Below are 5,724 nucleotides of genomic sequence, written 5' to 3' on the forward strand. Positions count from 1 at the left end.
GCAGGAAACTCTGTTAGACTCTTATCTCCCATAAACTGCTCAGAAAACAGGAAGTGGTGCTGTGGCTCCACTAGTAGAGCGCTCGCCTTGAGCTGAAGAGCTGAGGGATAGCGTGCACCCAGGTCCAGAGTTCAAGATCCACAAGTGACCCAAAAAAAAAAAAAAAAGAATCTTTTATATATCCTGAATAGCGTCCACTGTAAGATTTTTTAAAAAAAATTTTTTATTGTGAGAATACCATACAGAGGAGTTACAATTACATGGGCAAGATAACGAGTACATTTCTTATCAAGCATTGCTGCCTCCTCGTTGTTTCCCCTTCCCACTGTAAGATTTTATATATACACACATACACAAACACAATGGGAGGGAGAGGAGGCTATATTCTCTCAACTCTGTAGCTTTCCTTTTCCTTTTTTATTTAAATTTTTATTTTAAAATTTTTAAGTTTTTATTTTTAAATTACAAATAATCGAATATCTTCATTTCACTAAGATCTTTTGTGTGTGTTCACTGATACTGGAGCTGGAACTCAGTGGCCTATGCTTGCCTGCTCAGCATCTGGTCTTCTACCACTTGAGCCATATGTCTAGTTCCAATTTTTTGCTAGTTAATTGGAGATGAGAGTCTCAAGGATTCTTCTGCCTAAGTGGCTTCAAATGTGGCTCTCACATCCTCAGCCCCCGAGTAGCTAGGATTATAGGCATGAGCCATCAGCGCCTGGCTTACTTTGTTAATGCTATCTTTTGAAGAAAATATGTTTTCCATTTTAATGAAAAATGAAAAATAGTCCAGGTTTTTTATGCTGTCTTATTTATCTAAAAAAAATCTTAGTCTAGTTAAAGATTTTCTGCTTTTGTTTTGAGTAGAAAATGTTCAATTACAGCTTTTATGCTAATTTAGGATCCATGTTTTATGTAGAGTGTAAAGTAAGAATCATGGTTTATATTTTTTTCCTTATGGTTATCCGGCTATTCTAGCAACATTTATTGAACAGAAATATGCTTTCTTTATCAAATTATCTTTGTATTTTTGTTAAAATCAGTTGGTCAAATATATGTGCATTGGTTAGACTCCTGTGATATTCTCCTATGATCTCTTTATGCATACTTAAAGTCTTAAAGTGATATGAGTCCTCCAAATATTTTTAACATTGTTTTGGTTATTTTAGGTCATTCGTATTTTTATACAAATTTTAGAATCAGCTTTTAATTTTTACATGCAAAAAATGTACTGTGGTTTTTAGAGGATTACATTGAATCTTGAGACCAATTTGGGTATTATCTCTTCCCTATATGTTGGATGGAATCCATCAGATAAGCCATCCATGCCTAGATTTTTCTTTTCAAAAGTTTAAAAATCAGAATTAAATTGTTTTAAAATAGATAATGAATGTTATTTTAGTAGGGTTATTCAGATATTTACTTTTTTGTGCCTTTTTTTCTTTTTGAGATACAGTCTAAATATGTAGCCCAGGCTAGACTAAAACCTGAGACCTTTCTGCCTCAGTCTCCTGGGTCCTGGGATTACACAAGTGTGTGGTGGATGGTATCTCTTTCACATATTAGTTTTTCTATTTCATAAAAGTTATCACATTTATTCAGGTTAAAAAAATTACCATTCTCCTGAGTGGTCAGTTCCCAATTCCTATTCCTGAGCCTCTGGCTAATCCATCATCTTTTTTAGGGGGTTGGTCGTGGGGCTTGAACTATGGGCCTGGGCGCTGTCCCTTACCTCTTCAGCTCAAGGCAAGCATTCTACCTCTAAGCCACGCTGCCACTTCTGGTTTTCTGGTGGTTTACTGGAGATAAGAGTCTCACGGACTTTTCTGCCCAGTCTGGCTTTGAACCTCGATCCTCAGATCTCAGCCTGGTGAGTAGCTAGGATTTACAGGCATGAGCCACCAATACCCGGCTCCATCATCTTCTTAATGTCTATATGATTGATTGTAATGAAAGGCTGAACAATTTTTGGTATATTTTATTTTAGCAAAGACACCATCCCAGTGCAGTAAAGAGTGGTAATTACATGACAGTCACAAAGAGAATAAGGAATGGAATCTTTTCCCAGAAGTTTATTAATCAGGTTCCTTGTTGCTTAATAGCATTTTTCAACCTTTCTTTTTTGGGGGGAGAGGGTGGTGGTGATATTGAAGTTTGTACTCTGGGCCTCATGCTTACTAGGGAGGTACTCTTCCCACTGAACTGTGGGCCTCCAACCCGGTTTACAATGGGGTTTTGAGACATGGTCTTATTTATTATCCACTTGTGTTATACTGCCTGTGCCACCAAGTTGCCCTGTCCAGTTCTCCATTCAGAGGATAATATCACAAAAACTCTTCTGTATGAGCTGGTCTTGAACCACAGTTCCCCAATCTCAGCTTCCCAAGAAGCTAGGATTACAAGTGTGAGTCCATCAGTGCTAGATGTCAAAAGCATCTACATAAGTATGTAATTTTCTTGGTATGGTATGAGATAAGAAAATGTCAAGTCAAAACTCCCCAGGATAGCATTCCAGGGGCCTTCTTTCACTTGGTTACAAACTGTTTGCTGAAATTTTTAGCATTGTTTTTTAACATTCCCTCCTTACATTCTTTTTTTTGTTTTTTGTTTTGGTTGGTCATGGGGTTTGAACTCTGAGCCTGGACACTGTCCCTCAGCTCTTCAGCTCAAGGCTAGCGCTCTACCACTTGAGTCACAGTGCCACTTCCAGCTTTTTTCTGCTTATGTGGTGCTGAGGAATCGAACCCAGGGCTTCATGCATGTGAGGCAAGCACTCTACCACTGAGCTAACTTCCCAGCCCACCTCCTTTCATTCTTATTCTCAGTCCCCAAACATCCTAAATTCCAGAGAGTCCTGCAATTTTGTGTTTTTATGATGATCTCGATCAATATCCTATTAATCCCCCAAGAGTCTACTCAAATACCCAATGACCTTCCTTACTGTCTCTTTAGAGGTGGGTACTGAAGAAGGGAACTCTTTTCCTGATCTGAGCTGATTCTCACTGAGGACCCAGCTCTGATGAATTCTCTGAATTATAAGTTCTCCTTTTATATTATCAAACTTACTTATGATAAGGGCAAGGAAGAGTCTGTGATCATCATGATTATTTTTCAGATCAAAGAGCAGAAGTCCAGAAAATGGGACTAACTTATTAAACACAAAGTCTGGGCAGAACTAGGATAATTTTTAGTAAACCACGTACCATTACCTTGTCTTTTTTTTTTTTAAGATAGGACCCAAAGCCTTTTCATTCTAAAAAAAGATTTGTCTCTTAAGTTGTAAAAACTTCCGAGGTCTACACAACTTGCATCTACATTAAGGTATAAAGACGATACCAGATTGGAGAGGATTTTGAACAGAGAGCTCCACAGAAGAGGGGAGGTGGCATGGGAAGATTCTAGATGCCTTCAAGTCTTTTTTATAACCTGGTAATTTAGCATTGCCACTTCAGTGGTTCAGAGTTATCTCAGTGTGAAGGCAGATGCTAATATATTCAGGCAATATAGCACCAGGACCTTCCTTTTCATCTTTACAAGTAAACAATTACATGATCTTTTTTTTAAAATCTCGTATGAGTGAACAATGCAGCTGAATAAATATTAGACTTGAAACTTAACTTTCATTTTCCTTGGTTTTTGTGTGTGTGATACTATGATTGAACCCAAGGCTTGTACTTGCTTGGCAAACACTCTGAACTCTATGCTCAGCTGAAACTTATCTTGAGGCACTCTAATTGTGAGGAATAGGTCCCCTTTGCAGCCCTGGACACATTTCTAGTCTCACTTTCTTCTAAGACTCCAGAGTTTGCAGATTTCATTTGGGGAGGTATGGATTCCTAATGCAAAAGGCAAATATCTCTTTGGCCAATCTCTGGGGGAAATTCTAAATAACACTCTGATTTAAGCAAATCATTTGGACCCCAGTCCTTTTCTGAGTAAAAAAGAAAAAGTTACGCTGTACAGTAAAAAATATGGAATCAAGCTGGGTACAAGTGGCTTACATATGTAAATGCTAGGTACTCAGGAAGCTGACATTTAAGGATTGTAATCTGAAGCCTGGGAAAGGAAAGGCTATAAGATGTTATCTCTAATTGCTTACCAAAAAGCTGGAAGTGGAGTTGTGGTTCAAATGGTAAAGTGTGAGCCTTGAGTAATAGAGTTCAGGGACAATCAAGTGCAATCATTTAATGTCTAGAGCACATTTCTCTTTATTAAAATAACAATAGCCATTTATCATGCCTTCCCTGTATTTAAAATGGTGGCACTTTACTTTTGTAAGAATCTTCAACTTTTTATTTTACCATCAGTGAAAGTGAGTTTTCAATAAACTAGAAATGGATTTATTGATATGTAGTTAATTCCAACCAAACCTACCCCCCTTTAAAACTATCAATGTCAATCAGATCAGAAGTCTTCTCTGCAGGACTTGTAAGTAGAAATTTCATTTGTAAGCAGTTCTTTGATTATAACTACAAGTTTCCTCATGAATGTTATTTCAGGTGTACAAGTTTCTTTTTGGGGGGAAAAGGGGGTCCAGTTGTGGGGCCTGAACTCTGGGCCTGAGCACTGTCCCTCAGCTCTTTAGCTCAAGGCTAGCGCTCTACCACTTGAGCTACAGCGCCACTTCCAGCTTTTTTTCTTTTTGCTCATGTGGTGCTGAGGAATCGAGCCAAGGGCCTCAGGCATGCAAGGCAAGCGCTCTACCACTGAGCCACCTTCCCAGCCCCTGTACAAGTCTTTTATAAGTCCCTTGAAGCAAGAAATTGAAAGGATGCATGGTAAAGTAGGAAATAAAAAGAATGAACAATATGAGCATACAGGTTCAAACTCTAATCTTCATATTCTAGCTGTATAACCCTAATGACATTTAACCCCTGTGAGAATTAGTTTCTTCATATGTAAAATGAACCAAAGTATTCCCACTTTATATAATCATACAGTGGGAAAAATAAGGTAGAACTATGTTTAAAATGTGTTATATATTAATATCTTATAATTGTTTTGAACATGTGCCTTTTACCTACCTCAGTATTTTGGCATGATTCAGTCCAAGAGTCTATAGTAGGTAATTAAAAATACTTCCTGTGTTTCTCTTATGCAGGAGAAAGTCTTAATAGTCAACAAGACCACAGAAAAGTTAGCTACTGTACGCATACATGAACTCATAACCTTGAAAAGTTATGAGTTGGAACATATAACTTTCCAACTTAGTCATTAAAAAAGGTATGAAAACATGACAGTGACAGTTTCTCAGGTTAACCAAAGTTCTGGACGTTGGCTCTGTTCTCTACTTAGGGAATTAAAACTTTTTGGAGGGGACTTGATTTCATGTTGTTGAATAAAGAAAATAATTAAGATAAGCTAAAATGTTCTACTCTTTCAACAATAAATGAAGCAGTGTTTAAAATATATCAAAGAAAAATGTTAAAAACTGCTGAATGTCAAACGAACTGTCCAAGCTGTAACATTTTATTTTTTATTTTTATTTTTGTCGGTCGTGGGGCTTGAACTCTGGGCTTGGGCGCTGTCCCTGCGCTCTTCAGCTCAAGGCGAGCACTCTACCACTTGGGCCACAATGCCACTTCCGGTTTTCTAGTGGTTTATTGGAGATAAGAGTCTCACAGAGGCTGGGAAGGTGGCTCAGTGGTAGAGCACTTGCCTTGCATGCCTGAGGCCCTGGGTTCGATTCCTCAGCACCACATAAGCAAAAAGAAAAAAGCCA

This window comes from Dipodomys ordii, unplaced genomic scaffold, assembly GCF_000151885.1.
Source record: "Dipodomys ordii isolate 6190 unplaced genomic scaffold, Dord_2.0 Scaffold22, whole genome shotgun sequence".
In the NCBI taxonomy this organism is placed as follows: Eukaryota; Metazoa; Chordata; class Mammalia; order Rodentia; family Heteromyidae; genus Dipodomys; species Dipodomys ordii.